The 20941-nt window shown below is 44.4% G+C and overlaps 1 long non-coding RNA gene across 1 annotated transcript in view; it reads right to left on the reverse strand.

Annotated features, from left to right (window-relative positions):
* Positions 1 to 20941, reverse strand: part of LOC110262084 — a 60893-nt gene that overhangs the window by 33698 nt on the left and 6254 nt on the right. The gene's annotated exons all lie outside the window — the stretch shown is intronic.

Raw genomic sequence — 20941 nt, forward strand, 5'->3', positions numbered from 1 at the left:
GTTCCCAGGTCAGGGATCAGACCCAAGCCATAGTGAGACCTAAGACACAGCGGCGGCAACACCTGATCCTTAGCCCACTGTGCCAGGCTGGGGATCGAACCTGCGTCCCAACGTTCCCAAGAAGCCACTGATCCCATTGCGCCACAACAGGAACTCCAGTCTCAGCCCTATCTTATTCTAATTGCCCTTTAAGATAGCTATACTCTGACTCCAAAAGGCTGGGGTCTTTTCTTCCTCTTAGTTCTTAACCTGTTACCAGGGATTCTCAATTTCATCACTACTGACATTTGGCTGGGATAATTCCTTGCTGCAGGGGGCTGTCCTGAGCATTGCAGAAGGGTCAGTGGGATCTTACTATAGGTACTGTGTGTGTAGAGGGGGCGGGGACAGGAAGGAATGCTCTACTCACCAGATGCCAGTAGCATCTCCTCAACGGTGACAGTAAAACTATCTTCAGACATTGCTGAATGTCTCCTAGGGAGGCCTGTTTGCAAACCACTGAATTAGACTCTTTTTTAGGTTTTTGTATCTACTTCCTTCATGTGCTCTTTGGCATTCTATACATTCTTCTTGAAAATTCTGTCCTGAGCCAAGAGGTAAGGAAATATTTTTTTGGATATGCAGAAACCACATCCTTTAAAAGAGGAGCTAGCAGACCTGGGAAGGGATCAAAGGAGTTCCTGTCGTGGCACAGTGGTTAATGAATCCGACTAGGAGCCATGAGGTTTCAGGTTCAATCCCTGGCCTTGCTCACTGGGTTGAGGATCCGGTGTTGCCGTGAGCTGTGGTGTAGGTTGCAGATGTGGCTCGGATCCCGCGTTGCTGTGGCTCTGGCGTAGGCCGGCAGCTATAGCTCTGATTAGACCCCTAGCCTGGGAACCTCCATATGTCTAGGGAGCAGCCCTAGAAAAGGCAAAAAGACAAAAAAAAAAAAAAAAAAAAAAAAGAAGGAGGGATCAAAGCAAAAGCTTCCCGTCTCCTACCTGGAGCTTCTCCTCAAAGCACTGGACATGTTGAGAGAGATGGTAGATTTGCTTGTGCTGTTCTTCCCACGAGTTTTTGGATTTTTTTTCCACTCTGAGGCAGGTATACATCTTTTTTTAACTCAGTGAATTGTATTATATTTATAGTTGTACAACGATCATCACAATCCAGTTGTATAGCATTTCTATCCCAAACCCCCAGCCCATCCCCTCACCCCCCAACCTGTCTCTTTTGGAAACCATACATTTTTCAAAGCCTGGGAGTCAGTATGTGTTCTGCAAAGAAATTCATCTTGTCCTTTTTTTTAGATTCCACATGTAATTGCACATGTAATATGATGTTGGTGCCTCACTGTCGGACTAACTTCACTTAGTATGACAATTTCTAGGTCTATCCATGTTGCAAGACAGGTATATATTTAAGAAGTTCTGAATAAATGTCATCCCCTTTATGGAGTCCTCATTAAAGCTGAGTTTTGTAGATTTGTACAGGGAAGGGAAATTACAAAGGGTAAAAGTTTAACATGGCTGAAAGCCCAAGAAATAAATTTGCAAAGCACTTTATGGCCTTTCCAGCTCTATCAGAAATTAAGAGAGAACGACGGTGCCATTTCCTGGTGCCTAAGCATCTGGAAATGTTTTTCCCTTGTTTTCATGGGCACCATGGTTGACTCACAAGGGACTCTCCCTCTTGGCATCTTTTACAGGGAGTGGTAGTTGCAACTTGTTGCCACAGATTAAGACGGATGGATCCTTCCGTTCCCCACACTTTCCTTGCCTTTTGAAACAGTCCATCCAGGCTCAGAAAGGCAATTCACTGGAACAACACAACGGGGTACCCTGCCAAGCAGGTGCAAAAAAATTTTTTTTGTCTTTTTGTCTTTTCCAGGGCTGCTCCTGTGGCATATGGAGATTCCCAGGCTAGGGGTCAAATCGGAGCTGTAGCCACCAGCCTACACCAGAGCCACAGTAACCCCAGAGTCAAGCCGCACCTTCGACCTACACCACAGCTCACGGCAACACCAGATCGTTAATCCACTGAGCAAGGCCAGGGATCGAACCCGCAACTTCATGGTTCTTAGTCAGATTCGTTAACCACTGAGCCACGACGGGAACTCCAAGGTGCAAAATTTTGGAAAGCATTCCAATACAGGTCTCTCTGGACAAGTGACAAGTCCATAGGTGTATGTTCTAGGGCTAATTTGCATTCTTAAAACCTGAAATACTGTGGAATAGGTAGAGACAGTGCTAGGGAACAGTTTGCACACTAAATTGAGTTCCAGAGACATTTCTAAATGACGCAAGGGACAGAGCTGGACATTGGACTAGACATGGGATGGTGAGGGGAGGTTGTTCAGGCAAAATGGCTTTTGGAAACAATATTTATGTTGTAAGGGGTACAGTCAGGCAATTATATAACTATGATATTCTTTTTTTTTTTTTTGCTTTTTAGGGCTGCACCTGTGGCATATGGAATTTCCCAGGCTAGGTGTCGAATCGGAGCTACAGCTGCTGACCTATACCACAGCCACAGAAATGCCAAATCTGAGCCTCGTCTGTGACCTACACCACAGCTCATGGCAACGCCGGATCCTTAACCCACTGAGCGAGGCCAGGGATTGAACCCACAACCTCATGGTTCCTAGTCGGATTCATTTCGGGAACTTCAAGTTTTGTTTTCTTTTGTTTTAAATAAGGAAGACAGCGCTTTCTTACTATATGCCACAGTGTGGGCTAACCTTGAAAACATTATAGGAGGTGAAAGAAGTTGGTCACAAAAGGCGATACATTGTATGGTTCTATTTATATGAAGGGCCCCATAGAGCCAGAAAGTAGGTCTGTGATTGCCAGGGGCCAGGGGAGGAGGAATGGGGAATGTTGCCTAAAGGGTGTGGGGTTGCTTCTGGGTGGCGTAAATGGTATGGAATGAATGTTGATGATTGGTTTATTTTGTGAAAATACTCAGAAAAACCCCTTTGAATTGTACATTTTAAGAAGGTGAATTTTGGAGTTCCCACTGTGGCTCAGGGGTAACAAACCCTACTAGCATCCATGAGGAGGCAGGTTCGGTCCCTGGCCTCACTCAGTGGGTTAAGGATCCAGCATTGCTATGAACTATGGTGCAGGTCACAGACGAGGCTCAGATCCCACCCGCATTGCTATGGTTATGGCATAGCTCTGATTAGACCCCTGGCCCAGGAACCTACATATGCCCCAGGTGCGAAAATGAATGAATGGATGAATGAATGAATAAATAAATAAATAATTCTTTAAAAATCCAACATTAGGGATGATTAAATTATGGTACATCCCTCTAAAAGGAAAAAATATTTTTGAAGGAATATGGAATAACAAGGTAAAATGCTTGTGAAACTATCATAGATGGCCAAAGAAAGTACCAAACTGTTTACAAAGGATGATCCCAACTTTATCAAATACATGCATGCGTAAGTAGAGAAAAGACTAGACGGAAGTGCTCAGAACTCTTTACAGAAAGTACAATTCAGGTTTAGCAAACTTTAGGATATGCTTTTTGGAAAATCCCTTTACCTGGAACAGAGCTTCTCAAAACAGTAAAAAGGCTAAAAATGTACGTGTGGGGTGGGCTCAATACTAAAAACTTTTATTCTACAGGTCAAAGGCTGGTCATCATCTACTGACTGCACAGACAATCCATCAAATGGCCTTTTTTTTTTTTCCTTTTTAGGACCACACTGCAGCATATGGAGGTTCCCAGGTTAGCAGTTAAATAGGAGCTACACTGCTGGCCTACACTACAGCCAGAGCAATGTGGGATCTGAGCGGCATCTGTGAACCACACCACAGCACATGGCAACCCCAGATCCTTAACCCACTGAACAAGGCCAGGGATTGAACCTGCGTCTTCATGGATACTAGCTGGGTTCTTAACCCACTGAGCCATAACGGGAACTCCCCAAATGGCTATTAATCATTCCTCTGCCTCTAATCTCTTGCGCCTCTGGCCTAGTGTTTCCCAAACTACAGTCATTCACCTGCCATCTTCAGGATTTTGTTTATCCCCTGTTTTTTTATTTAATTTTTCTTTAAATTAACTCACTTTTTCTTCCTAAATAAATGTATTTTAATAGAAAATTTTATATCATACAGCAGGTTTTGAATTCACAGTTGAATATTAACTCTTAACACTTTAAAATGTAACAATGTACCTAGGGGTTATGTATGAAATATTTAACTGTCCAGACCAGCAGAGGGACAATGAATGAGCAGTAATGCTCTGTTGGTTTTTGCCACCTGAGGGTCACCTCTGCATAGCCCACCTAAAATCATCCTGTGGGAGGTCCCACTGTGGCACAATGGGTTCAGCAGCATCTCTGAAGCACCAGGATGCAGGTTTGATCCCTGACCAGGAACAGTGGGTTAAGGATCCAGCATTGCTGTAGCCTTGGCTTAGGCTGCAACTGTGACTTGGATCCCTGATCCCTGGCCCAGGAACTCCATATGCTGTGGGTCAGCCAGAACAAAACAAAACAAAAAAAGGATGTTTAAAAAATAATCACAGCAAAAAAACCAACAACCCACTTGAATAGACATTTCTCCAAAGAAGATATATGGATGGCCAACAAGCACATGAAAAAATGCTTAACATCACTAATTATTAGAGAAATGCAAATCACAACTACTATGAGGTACCACCTCACACCAGTCAGAATGGCCATCATTAACAAGTCCACAAATAACAAATGCTGGAGAGTGTGTAGAGAAAACGGAACCCTCCTACACTGTTGGTGGGAATGTAAATTGGTTCAACCACTATGGAAAACAGTATGGAGGCACTCAGAAAATTAAATATAGAACTACCATATGACCCAACAATCCCACTCTTGGGCATATATCCAGATAAAACTTTCCTTGAAAAAGATACATGTACCCGTATGTTCATTGCAGCACTATCCAATAGCCAAGACATGGAAACAACGTAAATGTCCATCGACAGGTGAATGGATTAAGAAGATGCGGTATATATACGCAATGGAACACTACTCAGCCATTAAAAAGAATAAAATAATACCATTTGCAGCAACATGGATGGAACTAGAGACTCATACTAAGTGAAGTAGGTCAGAAAGAGAAAGATAAATACCACGTGTTATCTCATATCCGCAATCTAATATACAGCAGCAAAGAAACTCATGGACTTGGAGAACAGACTTGTGGTGGCCAAGGGGGAGGGGGAGGGGGAGGGAGGGGGATGGACTGGGAGTTTGGGATTAATAGATGCAAACTATTGCATTTGGAATGGATAAGCCATGAGATCCTGCTGTATAGCTCTGGGAACTATATCTAGTCACTTGTGATGAAATATGATGGAGGATCATGTGAGAAAAGGAATATATATGTATGTGTTTGACTGGGTCACTTTGCTGTACAGTAGAAATTGACAGAACACTGTAAATCAACTATAATGGAACAAATTAAAAATCATAAAAAAAGAAAAAGAAAAGAAAAAAGGCAAGGACTGCATTCCTGTGGGTGGAATAATAATAATAATAATATCATGCTTTGTACATTTGCCATATTGGAAATTCTGCTGCAACCCATGCTAACTTCTGCTAGTTTAATCTTCCTAAAATGCGAACCTGTTGTTACTTTTTTGATTAAAAATTTTCAATGCCCACTGCCCCATATTGCTTACAACAGAAGATCCAAACTCTTTAATTTGACCTTCAAAGCCTATGTAACATGATGTCGACCTAGGTTTAATGTATTCATTTAATGGATATTTATTTACTGTGTGTATCTTTTCCGGCTTTATCTCCCACTACTGCCTTTAACATTTCTTAACCCCCAGCCATACTTTAACCCCAGAACCTGTCCACTCCTTTGCTCCTACTGTTTCATTCCACAGCCAGCCACTTCAGCTGTCAAAATCCCACACAGATCAAATGCTTTCTCCACGAGGCCCTCCCACATCCTTCTGGACCAGAAATAGTGTCTCCCTCCACTTCCCTCCCTGAGACTTTGGCATCTACAGGGTATAAGAATATTATAGTTAGGAGTTCCCATCAGTGGCACAGCGGAAATGAGTCCGACTAGTAACCATGAGGTTGAGGGTTCGATCCCTGGCCTCGCTCAGCAGCTTAAGGATCCAGCATTACTGTGAGCTGTGGTGTAGGTCACAGATGTGGCTCGGATCTGGCATTTCTGCGGCTGTGGTGTAGGCCGGCAACTGTAGCTCTGATTTGACCCCTAGCCTGGGAACCTCCACATGCTGCTGGCGCGACCTTAAAAGGACTAAAGACAAAAAGAAAAAAATAAAACCAAACTGGTTTGCTTCACACCCTAGGCATATGGAGGTTCCCAGGCTAGGGGTTAAATCGGAGCTACAGCTGTCAGCCTACACCATAGCTCACAGCAAGGCCAGATCCTTAACCCACTGGGTGAGGCCAGGGATCGAACCTGCATCCTCATGGATGCTAGTCAGATTCATTTCCACTGAGCCACCCTGGGAACTCCCTCCTCTCCTTTTCTTTCCCCGTTCTATCCCTCTCCCTCCCTCCCCCCAACCTTGATGTTCCTTCCTCCGCCCAACCCCCCCGCCCCCTGCCCCCACCCCACTTTCTTTCGGAAACTATATGCCTGCCCTGGGTTCTCCCAGTCTTTGCACATTTTTTTTTAAATTTTTTTTAATTTTTTAATAATTTTTTTAATTTTCCCACTGTACAGCAAGGGAGTCAGGTTATCCTTACATGTATACATTACATTTTTTCCCCCACCCTTTCTTCTGTTTGCACATCTTAACAATGATGTCTTTCACCTCTTTCCCCTTTTCTGCTCAGTCCCCATTTCTTCCAGACTAATTGTAAAAAACAAGAAGGAACAGCCTCTTTTTTTAGCACACAGCTTTCTCATCTGTGTCTGCTGACTGATCATAAGGAAACTTACCTTATTTGGGGAGTGATGGTGGAGGACTTCCTTTCTGGACAATGTTGTATGAAGGGCAAGCAAGCTTTTTTTTTTTTCCAGAAATTTCTTAACCTAGAAATATGCGTTTACTCAATGCATGGCACCACAGGAGATGCTCTGTGGAATACAAAGATTGGAAAACCAAAGACCTGCTTTAGGTAGCTTATATTCTGTAAAGGATCTAAAACATCCTTGATATTGCTTCATAGTCATCCCCTGGACTGTGCTCCTTCAAAAGCTGGAACCATGCTCACAATGCTTTGCACAAAGCAGGCTTTATTTATTTATTTGTTTGGTTATTTATTGACTTGCTTTTCAGGGCTGCTCCTATGGCATATGGAGGTTCCCAGGCTAGGGGGCAAATCGGAGCTACTGATGCCGGCCTACACCACAGCCACGGCAACACCGGATCCGAGCCAAGTCTGAGAGCTACATCACAGCTCACGGCAACTCCGGATCCTTAACCCACTGAGCGAGGCCAGGGATCGAACCTACAACCTCATGGTTCCTAGTCAGATTCGTTTCCACTGCGCCATGATGGGAACTCCAAGAATCTTGCCTTCTTGAATATTTACATTCTAGTGAGAAGGGGTGAGACCAACAAAGTAAAATAAGTAAAAGAAAGGTGCATAATAATAACAGAGGCTAGCATAGTTCATCATCATCAGTTCAAAACTATTCAAAATAAGACACAAACAAGGGAGTTCCCACGTGGCTCAGTGGAAGCGAATCTGACTAGGATCCACGAGGACAAAGGTTTGATTCCTGGCCTCGCTCAGTGGATTAAGGATCCCTTGTTGCCATGAGCTGTGGTGGAGATCTCAGATGTGGCTCATCTGGTGTTGCTGTGGCTGTGGTGTAGGCTGGCAGCGGTAGCTCCAATTCAACCCCTAGCCTGGGAACCTCCATGTGTCTCAGGTGTGTCCCAAAAAAGCAAAACAAACAAAAAAACCCCCAAACATGAACAAAGGCTGTTTTCCACCTAACTCTTCCCCGTTTCCAAATGCAAACATGGTTCATTCATGCCTATTTTCTGAAGCACTTCATATGTCAAATCCACAGGGTCTTATTGTGCCAAAGCAAAATGTTATTTAGTACAATATGGAAGGCAATTTGAAAAACGCCTGGGACATTTCAACAGAGAGAATATCTGTAATTAATTTGCAGCGAATCACGCTGAGTCACAGACTCTTGGTAACAATAGACAAGACTGTAATTTTCTCCTCTTGAATGTATTTATGTACATATTTAGATGCTTAAGATGCAAGGATACAAAGGATAACATTCCTCCTTTCAAAGCGCTCCAGATCTGGAGGAGGAAAGACCCCATTAGAAAGACAACAAGATACACAGTAAATAACTGGACCATGTACAGAGGGAGGTGTGCTGGGCCTTGTCTTCAGCCTTCACTAGTGCCACAGAACTTGGCCTTGAAGGATGCGGGGAGGGGGTGGGAGAGGTCTGTTTAGGTGGAAAGGGGTGTTGTCACTGCAGTGGCTCGAGTCGCTGCTGTGGTGCGGGTTTGATCCCAGGCCTGGCAACTTCCACATGTCACAGGCACGGCCAAAAAAAAAAAAAAAAAATAGTTTAGAGGAAGTAGGTATAGCAAAAGGAACTATATTGAGTTCTAAGCACAACCTTAGGTACATGGTAGACATCCTGTAAATGTTCATTCAGGGACTAGGCATCCTTGCTGCAAAGGGATCTTTTTTTTTTTTTTTTTGGTCTTTTTGCCATTTCTTGGGCCACTGCCACGGTATATGGAGGTTCCTAGGCTAGGGGTCGAATCGGAGCTGTAGCCGCCAGCCTACACCACAGCCACAGCAATGCGGGATCCTTAACCCACTGAGTAAGGCCAGGGATCGAACCCACAACCTCGTGGTTCTTAGTCGGACTCATTAACCACTGAGCCACGATGGGAACTCCCTGCACAGGGATCATTATAGCCACTTTGGAGATAAAGAAACGGAGGCTCAGAGAGATTAAATCACAGTTCTACAGTCACAAAGCCAGAAGTGGGAGAGTCAGGTGTGGACCCCTGAGCTGTCTGCTCAATGAGCTTGTGTTCTTGGCCCTGTCCAAATGGGTGGCTGAAGTCTAGGGTGTGTAGTGGGCACTGTAGCCAGAGGTGAGCTTAGACACATGAGCTGGGACTGGACTACAGCCATCCCTTAAGTGACATTCTAAGGAACACACGCAGTCCTTAGTGGGAAGCCACCAAAGCTCTTAAAGCAGAAGGGTAATGTCTTCAGTCTTTATTTAGGAGCAAGGTCAGTGTTAAATAGTGTGGAAGTGTGGGGGTGGCTGTGGAAACAGACTGACAAGGGTGACAGGTTAGGAAATGCTATTGGTCAGAGCTGATGAGGAGAGACAGGTATGAGACAGAGCAGGAGCTGTGCAAAGGGAGACCAGGCGGGAAGCAGTCTGAGACCTGTCAGAGGAAGTCACCACCACGCACTGACCCGGTGGATTCAAGGATGAGATGGGATGCAAAGTGGTTCGGGATGTCTACCTTTGGTTAAGGAGGATGCCATTAGCTGAAATAGGGACCCTAAGAGAACGAATGCAGACGGTGGGCAGAAGGTAACATGTTGGACATTTTTTTTTTGCCACACCCATGGCATATGGAAATTCCTGGGCCAGTGATTAAATCCAAGCTGCAGCAACGCTGGATCCTTAACCCACTGCATCAAGCCAGGGATTAAACACATGCCTCCACAGGGACCGGAGCCATTGCAAATCAGATTCTTAACCCACTGCACCATGGCGGGATCTCTGGACATTTAAAATAAATTTTTTTTATTATGGTTGATTTACAATGTTCTGTCAAGTTCTGCTGTACAGAGAAGTGACACAGTCATACATACATACATACATATATTCTTTTTCTCATCTTACCTTCTATCATGTTCTATCACAAGTGATTGGATATAGTTCCCTGTGCTGTACAGCAGAACCTCACTGCTTATCCATCCTAAATGTAATAGTTCACATCCACTAACCCCAAACTCCCAGTCCATCCTACTCCCTCCTGCCCCCCCCCAGCAACCACAAGTCTGTTTATGTTGGACATTTTTGCGTAGAAACGTCCAAAGAGAGATTAGGACTGACAGCAGGAAATCTGGGCTGAATACAAAGGAGAGTAGCTGGAATAAGAATATCTTGGGGAGTTTCCGTCATGGCTCAGTGGTTAATGAACCCAAAGACATGGGTTTGATCCCTGGCCTTGCCCAGTGGCTTAAGGATCCAGCGTTGCCGTGAGCTGTGGTGTAGGTCAAAGATGCGGCTCGGATCCCGCGTTGCTGTGTCTGTGGCTGTGGTCCACGGCTACAGCTCCGATTTGATCCCCAGCCTGGGAACCTCCATATGCAGCAGGTGTAGTCCTAAAGAAAGACCAAAAAAAAAAAAAGGAACATCTTGGGAATCATCAGTCTTTAAAGACAGGCCCAGAAGGATGGGAGGGCTGAGCAGGGGTGTAGCAGGAAAGAGGAGGAGAACAGGGCAGAGGAGGGGAAGTCAGCGAAGGAGGAAAGGGCAGAGAGTTAGCAGGAGATGGAGAGGGAGAAGGGTTATGGCAGCCAAGGGAAGTGGCTGGCAGAGGTGGAGTTGGCTGGTTGAAAGTTCTCAGCGACCTCCCTGAGATCAGCTCCCCAGGAATGGGTGGGGCAGAGGCTAAGTTGAGGGTTGAAGGGTGAGCGAATGATTAGGAAAAGTTGGCACAGTTGATTCTTCCAGAGTTTCAGAGCAAGGGGAGGAGATTGGATAACTTGGGAGGAGTGTGAAGTAGAGAGAAAGCTTGGTGCAGTGCCTTGGGAAGTTTGTGATCTGGCCGCTGAGTTGATCAGTCACCAGAGAAGAACGTGAGTGAAGCAGAATTCTCTCTCGTCTACTCCTGGGCAGTGCGGCGTTCCTATCACAGAGGGGAGAATCTCAGGAGCAGCATTCTTTCCATCATCGTTAAATGACCAGAGTATTGCAACATTGCTGTTCTTGAGATATGTCCTACTGATCACCATATAATGATGTTTTCTTTGGGAGGATAAAGATAGGACTGGACTTGTAGCAAAAGACTGTAACAGGTGGCCAAGTGCCTCAAGCCTCGAACCAGGCTGCCTAGACTCAAAACCTGGCTCTGGCATTGGCTGTGTGATCTGAGTCTGTCATAGCCTCTCTGTGGCTCAGTTTCCTCATCTGAAAACGAGAGTAATAGCAGTACTACTGTGGTGGTGGGTTGTTGAGAGCATCACTTGAGCTATTAAGACAACATGCAGAATTTGGAACAATGCCAGGCACAGAGGCAGCCTCGAGGAAGTATTCGCTGTTATTGTTCAGAGTTACGCCAAGAATCTTGGGCATCTGCATTGCAAAAGACCCTGGGGTTTAACTGATTGTGACCTTTCCACCTGCCATGGGCCCATGATACTGCTATGAGTCTTTAATTTTGCATGAAACAGACCCTGCAAATTAGTATTTGCTTTCCGAGATTAGAAGAGGCTGTTCTTCAGTGGAAAAGCAATGCCCTCTCCTGCAAGGTAATAAGGGAAAAGACATTCCCTAGGAGAAACTAGTTTTGGTGTAGTAAAACTCTGAAGCTCAGGGCTCCTAGCAGTATAACCAAATAAATAATTACAATATGGGGGCATGCCTGTGTGCTATTAAATATCTGACTCGATTTATTTTAAGTGGTTAGGGAAGCTATATTTATGCTTCATATCTTTCTTAAAAGATTCTTCCTCTAAAATTTTCCAAAGCACCAAAGTAAAACATTTGCCACCAGGCAGTATGCAAAAAACCCCTTTTATCTTGCCTTTGTTTTTTTTTGACAGCAATGCAGGCTCTTATTTGGAACTGCTCTACCTTACTGCCACCTGCTGGTCAAGGCCCAGTACAACCACAGTCCCATGACCACACCAGTGAGCTGCTGATTGAATCCTCCCTAAAGATACTCCCAAAAGACACCCCGATTTCTTCCTACTCAGAAAATACATTGCCATTTTAACTTATATCTGACCAGGTCATGGTTTTGTGGGACCCGTAGCATATTCAATTTGAGGGGGCCCTCTTTAAGGTGAAAGAATACATTGGAAGTTCCCGTCGTGGCTCAGTGGTTAACAAATCTGACTAGGAACCAAAAGCTTGCGGGTTCAATCCCTGGCCTCACTTAGTGGGTTAAGGATCCAGTGTTGCCGTGAGCTGTGGTGTAGGTTGCAGACGTGGCTTGGACCCTGCGTTGCTGTGGCTGTGGTGTAGGCCGGAGGCTACAGCTCCGATTTGACCCCTAGCCTGGGAACCTCCATATGCCACCGGACTGGCCCAGGAAATGCCCCCCCTCCCAAAAAAAAACCCCAAAAACAAACAAAAAGAAAACAAACAAAATTACAAATACAAAGTCAGATGTGGAAGAGAAAATCTATTTTTGAGTGAGAAAAGAAATGGCAACAGATTACATACACATCTGAAAACGCTGACAGCCACCACAAAACACCGCATAATCCAGAAAAATAAAATGCTTTTCATTAACTAGCTATCTCACACACCTCCCTAACATTCTTTTTCCCTACATCAAAAAGTTCTTTGTCTCTTCATAAAAAAAGATGTGATATTTTCTACAGTGAGGATAGAAAGATAAATCGGATCTTCCTCCATCGTGATTCATCAAAAATTTTCTACTGTTGATAGTTGAGAAGAATTTCCCTCAGCTTCCCAGTCCATTTGCAGTGTTGTGTGTTTAGGATGGTGGTCAAATTTGGGGAAATTTCTGAATCATGTATAAGATTTTAGGACATTTTGTAGTTTTCTTGCATAACATGTAATCTTTAGTACGATTTGAAGTCGATAGCACCTATTAACCTGTTTATCTATGTGTGTTCCCCTTGTAGTGGTATGATTTCTGTTATTTTTTTAAGATGGTAGCTTTTCAGGCCAAATTAGCAAGAAATTTAATATTTTTTCCAATTAAATGTATTTTTGCTTCTTTTCCTTAATGAAAAGAATCATCCAACAATTCAAAGTTGATTTATTACTTCTATTTGAAATTTTTCTCTTGCTTTAAAAAAAAATTTTTTTTATTGCCACACCTGCAGCATATGGAAGTTCCCAGGGTAAGGGTAGAATCGGAGCTGCAGCTGCTGGCCTGTGCCACAGCCGCCGTAACACCCGCCCCAAGCCACATCTGCTACCTACACTGCAGATTTCAGCAATGCCAGATCCTGAACCCACTGAGCAAGGTCAGGGATCAAAACAACATCCTCATAGACACAGTGTTGGGTTTTTAACCTGCTGAGCCACAATGGGAACTCGTCGTCTCTCACTCTTGAGACAAAATCTTCCTGCCAGGGACAACTTATTGATTCCATTCTGCTATTCCTATCTGTGCAGAAAACTGCTTTAATTTAGATCAGGTGGATGGAAAGTCAGTCTAAAAAAGAGAAAATTCAGAATCAGGAAATATGTTTAAATGAACACTTAAAAAGGAGCTCCCTGGTCACTGAGTGGATTAAGGATTCATCATTGGCACTGGTATGGCTCCAGTCGCTGCTGTGACACGGGTTTGATCCCTGGCCCCCCCTCGGGGGTGGGGGTGTTGTACCTGCTATGGGTGCAGCCAAAAAAAAAAAAAAAAACAATAAAAAGAATAGAAAATTCCACAATTATATTTGGTGATTTCAACTCTCAGTAGTTGACAGAACAAGCAGAGAGTCAGGAAGGGTACAGCAAACTTGAGACAACATTATGAATGAACTTTTCTTCACTGATATTTGGCGAACACTGCCTACCTAAAAATGCAAATTTTAAAGTATGATTTTGAAATCAAGAGATGGGTCTAGTTTTGTCCTTGCAACAACTTGACCTTGGATATGTCACTTATTCATCTGTAAAATGCAAGAATTGGGGGTACCTGCTTAACTAAATAACTAGATGTTTTCTAAGACACCTTTTAATTTTAAAACTATGAACGTGACATAATATGTAATATGCACTAGGCTTTTTATAAGAAGGGAGCAAATCAGACATTAAAAAAAAAAAAAGAAACCAAGGAGTTCCCTCTGTGGCATGGTGGGTTAAGAGTCCAACTGCAGCAACTTGGGTTGACACTGAGGTTCACATTTGGACCCCTAGCCTGGGAACTTCCATATGGCTAGAGTACGGCCCTAAAATAATAATAATATTAATAACAACAGTAATAATAATAATGATAAAGAAAACAAGCTTGCAATAATTATTTGTAGTTTAATGTGATTATTTCTTGTGTGCCACCAGGCTTGAAAATTTTGGTTTTAATAAATGGGCTAAAGTTTGATCTCTCTATATTATTATATATATTATGTCATATGTATTATTAAATGGCTTGGAATCTCACATTCTTCTGTAATAGAATAGAATACAATTTACTTACAGCCCAGTTCTACAGTGATTACCACTGATTTAATATTGTCAAATTAACATTAAATATATTTCCAGGCAAAGCATCATTGGGTCATTAAGTTTTCTTTTTTATCCTTGAAAATATGCCATCTAGGGAAAAACAGATGTATTTAAAATAATTTAGATAAAAAATAAAAGCCTTGTTGCTATAGTCTGCCCTGCCTTCTCAAATTTTATTATCTCTTGGAAAGATCGATGCTATTTCTTCCTAGCCAGCCAGTTTGCAGGGCTTCAGATTACTGAAAGCAGGAGGTGAGGCCTTAAGTGCTGGGACTCTGGTTCATTCTCCATCCTCGCCACCCCCACCTCCCTACCCCCAACGCCTCCCAAGGGCCTGGGATCCCTGTGCAAATTCATTCCAAACCTCCCTAACAACGTGCTTTGCACCCTAGAAATCTCCAGGAGGAACAGTGTGGAATTCCTTCTGATACACTCTTTGCCCTCCTCCACTGCCTCCAGGACGATGCATCTTATAGGTAAGGGGCTGGTCAATTGATTCTTTCCAGAACAGAAAGAAGCACTGCAGCTTCCACCACTGGACAGAGGACCAAGTGAGCACCTGAGCATCTTTGCTCAACGGGCCTCTTGTTTCAAGTTGGCCCCAGTAAAGTCCCCATCACATAGACAATCTGGCACACTCATGCTTAGTAACGCCACATATGGGGGGGGGCGGTCGTCTTAGCCTCTGGGGCCCTTTATTTATTTATTTTTTTGCTTTTTAGGGCCGCACCCAAGGCATATGGAGGTTCCCAGGCTAGAGGTCAAATCAGAGCTAGAGCTGCCAGCCTACACCACAGCCACAGCAATGCAGGATCCAAGCCACGTCTGCAGCCTCCATCACAGCTCACAGCAACACCAGATCCTTAACCCACTGAGTGAGGCCAGGGAGAGAACCCGCAACCTCATGGTTCCTAGTCAGATTCATTGCCGCTGTGCCATGATGGGAACTCCTCTAGGGACACTTTACAGGATAACACTTCTGTCCTCTCTGGCCACCTTGCTCCAGTCTCCCTCCAGGAGATGCTGGTGGTCTGGGAAGGAGTGGCTAGCATACAACCCTCAGGACTTCTTCCGCCTCTGCTCACTGGGATCGCTGCAGAAGCACGTTCTGCAACTGGCCACCCAGTAAAGACTCTGCTGGGTGGATGAGATCTTCGGTTTTCTAGGCCTGCCAGGGGCTGAGTGGGTGAGTCTGCCTGATCCTTGGGTTCGGATATTAGGACACCCATTGTTGCAGCACATTGCAGGCACGTCCTCCCATTCAGTTTTTACCAGTAATTAAGCTGCTCGGTTTTGATCTCCATCTGCTTGCTCCCTTTATATCTCAGATGGTTCAAAGACTGGGGAGAGTGGGAAAGAGGGGTGCTCTCACGGACTCCCTCAGATCTGACACTTGGGAACTAAACTCCTCAAGACACAGTTCCTTCCCAGGGCAATCTAGCAACCATGAAGATATAAACGCTGCCCTTGCAGGGGTCAACCTCAAAGCAGGCAATCCCACCCCTGTCCCATGGCATCTACCAGCATAAATTATTCCCTCCCTGGATGACTCATTCCACAGGACTACTCCTGGCTTAATTGCATGTCATGAAGCTAATGGTGTGGGTGGTGTCGCAAAATGTTACCTCTGTGTGTGTGAGTTGGAATGGGACAGGATGGAGGAGAGGGAAGAGGCGGAGGAAGCAAACTGGAACCATTTCAAGCCGACGGGTGCTGAACTCGTTTTCACATGCCAGAGAGCTGTGGAGCTGTTAAATCAGCAAGCTTCCCTTGAGCATGAGCCAAGTGGCAGGTACATGGCACATTCTTTGTCCTTGGTTTCCAGGTCCCCTCACTAGGCTGCGCTGGCATGCTTGGTGAAACTTCTGTTTTATTTTATTTTTTTTTTTATTTTTCGTCTTTTCTAGGACTGCTCCCGCAGCATGTGGAGGTTCCCAGGCTAGGGGTCTAATCGGAGCTATAGCCACCGGCCTACACCAGAGTCACAGCAACATGGGATCTGAGCTGCATCTGCCACCTACACCACAGCTCATGGCAATGCCGGATCCTTAACCCAATGAGCAAGGCCAGGAATCAAACCTGCAACTCATGGTTCTTAGTCAGATTCGTTAACCACTGCACCATGATGGGAACTCTGAAACTTCTGTTTTAGACCAACAGACTACTCTCAGAATCCAATAGAATTTTACTTTTCCTACTCTGTCCCCTTTCTAGACATCAACTCCATTTACCTGGGATGGCCTTTCCCCCATCACTGCCCTTTGTAATCATCTCCATCCTTCTGAGCCCACCTGCCTCGATCATCTTAGCAGGTGTGAGCTTGTGCTCTTTGGAAGAAGGACCCATCCTTTGCTATTTCTGAATCTGTTTCCTTAGTGAGTTATCTGCTGAATTTCATTTTCTTTTCCAGGTTTCTCTAGTGGGGATTCTGAATTGGTTTCTTATCATTCTGTCACGGCAGGAGTCTAATATAAAATGACTTCACAGGGAGTTCCTTGATGGTTAGTGGTTAGGATTTGGCACTTTCAGCCCGGGTTCAATCCCTGGTCTGCGAACTGAAATCCCACATCAAGCCATTGCACATGGCAACAAAAAAAAAAAAAAAAAAAAAAAAAGAATTCACAGACGCAGAAGCAATCTCTCTCACACTTCTCAAAAAAAAAAAAAAAAACACGTATGTGCGTATATGTATATATACACTTGTATATATATGTGTGTGTGACTGGGTCTCTTTGTTATACAACAGAAACTAGCATAACATTGTAAACCAATTATACTTTAAAAGATAAAAAAATATGTATTCTGAAAAAAAGATACACATGGATATAGACTTGATTCATTTGTTCCTGTAATCTTGTTTCAGTTCAGATTACATACTTTCTGAAGGATGCATATTTTGAATCTTCTAAGATCCTTATTTAACAACTGATATTCAGGAGTTCCCGGCGTGGCTCAGTGGTTAACGAATCCAACTAGGAACCATGAGGTTGCAGGTTCGATCCCTGGCCTCGATCAGTGGGTTAAGGATCCGGAGTTGCCGTGAGCTGTGGTGTAGGTCGTAGACTTGGCTTGGATCTGGCGTTGCTGTGGCTGTGATGTAGGCCAGCGGCTCCAGCTCTATTAGACCCCTAGCCTGGGAACCTCCATATGCCGCAGGAGCGGCCCTAGAAAAGGCAAAAAGACAAAAACATAAAACAAACAAACAAAAAAACAAAAACAAACTGATGTTCAGTTAATGGCAGAAGAGAAGAAACACATTCCCCCTGAATTCTGAAAGACATAAATCAAAGATGTCTACCATAGGAGTTCTCATCATAGCTTAGTTGTTAACGAACCTGACTAGTATTCATGAGGACGTGGGTTTGATCCCTGACTTTGCTCAGTGAATTAAGAATCTGGAGTTGCTGTGAGCTGCAGTGTAGGTCGAAGATGCAACTCAGATCCTGTGTTGCTGTGGCTGTGGTGTAGGCCAGCAGCTGTAGCTGTAATTAAACCCCTAGCCTGGGAACCTCCATATGCCGCAGTGCAGATCTAAAAAGACAACAACAGGAGTTTCCGTCGTGGCGCAGTGGTTAACGAATCCGACTAGGAACCATGAGGTTTCGGGTTTGATCCCTGGCCTTGCTCAGTGGGTTAAGGATTAGGCATTGCCGTGAGCTGCGGTGTAGGTTGCAGATGTGGCTCGGATCCCGCGTTGCTGTGACTCTGGTGTAGGCCATCGGCTACAGTTCCGATTCGACCCCTAGCCTGGGAGTCTCCATGTGCCGAGGGTGTGGCCCAAGAAGTAGCAAAAAGACAAAAAATAAATAAATAAATAAAATAAAATAAAATAAATAAATAAAAAAAAACAACAAAAAAGTCTACCACAAGCCCCTAAAGGTTCATCTTAAAACTTTGTGTGCTTTTTACATCCCTGTAGCACACCCCTATTTGCTTTATCATGAAAATGTTATGAATTGCTTACACTAGGTAAACCTAATGCCTTGAAAAGATGTGCAATAGAGAATTTCGGAGTCTACACAGCCTCTGATACACTGCTGCTCAGCCCTGTGTGTATTTCAGTTAAAAAAAAAATACCTAGTGTGGGAGTTCCCTTCATGGCTCAGTGGTTAGCAAACCTGACCAGGAGCCATGAGGATAATGTGTTCGATCCCTGGCCTTGATCAGTGGGTTAAGGATCTGGTGTTGCTGTGAGCTGTGTGGGTCACAGACGTGGCTCAGATCTGGTGTTGCTATGGCTCTGGTGCAGGCCAGCAGCTAATTCAAACCCTAGCCTAGGACCCTCCATATGCCGCAGATGCAGCCCTAAAAAAAATTAAAAAATTAAAAAAAAAACCTTGGTGAATAGAAATTAAATTAATATTTATTAGATGAATAAATGAATGAAAAATCTGACAATACTAATGGAAATCTTGGATTTAGGTAACTCCTTCCAGAAATTTCCATGTCGGGTCACGGACTTCCAAGGGAGTTAAGTCACCAGCAGGAATCTGATCTTTATTTCTTTCAAGTCAGGTCAGCTAGTTCAGGGATGTACTCCTTTCTTTCCATAATTAGCTTCACTTTACAGGTGAGAAAGTGGAGGCTCAGGCATTAGTGATGAGTAAATAGATCATAACATCCCTGTGACCCAGGGCCCCCAGCACCCCCAGCTTATGCCTGCAGGTAGCACTTTCCCTGTGGTGTTGAGATTATTGGGCACTTGGGACTCTACCCCGGGCTGAGAGCTCCTCCTTGCTGGGACCACAGATCATCCTGTGCACTCAGCCTCCCTGAGAAGGCTCCCAGAGAGTGCGAGAATCAATAAGTAAAAATGTATAAACCCGAGGAACTGCTGAAGGAGTCTTTTTAGGGCTGTACCCGCAGCATATGGAGGTTCCCAGGCTAGGGGTCTAATCGGAGCTCTAGCCACCGGCCTATGCCAGAGCCACAGCAACACCAGATTCGAGCCATGTCTGTGACCTACACCACAGCTCACAGCAATGCTGGATCCTTAACCCACTGAGGGAGGCCAGGGATCGAACCCACGTCCTCGTGGATACTAGTCAGATTCGTTAACAGCTGAGCCACGACAGGAACTCCTGCTGAAGGATTCTTGATTATTCTCCAGGCGTCTCCTAAGTAAGCCCTTCTCTTTTTAACTTGTGCTAACATGTCATGTCTAAACAAAATTGAATCTAATCCTTACATGATTACATGAACTCAATGTTTCTCAAGCTGTTCTTATTCTGTTTTCACTGTATTGAAAATGTTCACTCGAGCAGATTGTCTTTACTTTGGACGGATGCCCTTTCGACTCTTTGGGAAACCTTGAGGCCCCGGACACAGCGATTGTTTCCGTCCTGAGCAGGCATTTCCTGCTCTGCAGTTGTAGGAACACAGCTTACCTGGCGTTGGTGGGGATGACATGGAACATGTGGGTCCCCACTCTTATGGGACCCCACATTCATTTGGCCTCAGGGAGATTTAAGGAGACTCCTTTGGTAACTATTTTATAGGTACAGATGGTAATTCTATAACTTATAATGGTTTTAAAAGCAAACCCTATGGAATTCCCGTCGTGGCGCAGTGGTTAACGAATCCAAGTAGGAACCATGAGGATGCGGTTCCATCCCTGCCCTTGCTCAGTGGGTTAAGGATCCGGCATTGCCGTGAGCTGTGGTGTAGGTTGCAGACGCGGCTCGGGTCCCGAGTTGCTGTGGCTGTGGTGTAGGCCGGCGGCTACAGCTCCGATTAGACCCCTAGCCTGGGAACCTCCATGTGCCTCGGGAGCGGCCCTAGAAAAGGCAAAGCAAGCCCTATTGAGATACAGTTCATGGACCATAAAATTCACCTACATATACCATTCGATGGCTTTCAATGTGTTCACAGAGTTGTGCAACCATCACCACCCTCAATTTTGCAACATTTCCATCGCTACAGAAAAGAACCCTCTACCTTTTGGCCATCACTCCTCAACTTCTTCCCGGGGGAAGCTGGCCCTGTGCACAAGGAGTAAGCTCCTTGGCAAGTACAAGGATCTGCTTTGTTGGAAGAGGAATTCATCAAGATCACTGTGTTCTCAAGGGACAGAAATCTGAATCAAACTGGCTTGGGCAAAAGGAAGCATTTATTTATTTTTACACAAATTTTTATTATAGTTGATTTGCAATGTTCTGCCAATTTCTGCTGTGCAGCAAGGTGACCCAGATATTTTTTCTCTTTTTTTTTAAATGATTTTTATTTTTTCCATTTCAGTTGGTTTACAGTGTTCTGCCCAGTTGCTGGGTTTTTTTTTTTTTTGTATTTTCTAGGACTGCACCCACGGCAGCCCAATCAGAGCTATAGTCACCAGCCTACACCACAGGCCACAGCAACACCAGATCTGAGCCGTGTCTGTGATCTACACCACAGCTCATGGCAATGCCAGATCCTTAACCCACTGAGCGAGGCCAGAGATCGAACCCGAACCTCCTGGTTCCTAGTTGGATTCGTTAACCACTGTGCCATGACGGGAATTCCTAAAGTATTTATTATTCTAATAATTGCTCAATCTCAATGCATTGTACAAGAGTAGGGCAATGACATTTGCAGGTAAAACCTTAAAA

Source organism: Sus scrofa, chromosome 8, assembly GCF_000003025.6.
Source record: "Sus scrofa isolate TJ Tabasco breed Duroc chromosome 8, Sscrofa11.1, whole genome shotgun sequence".
Classification (NCBI taxonomy): Eukaryota; Metazoa; Chordata; class Mammalia; order Artiodactyla; family Suidae; genus Sus; species Sus scrofa.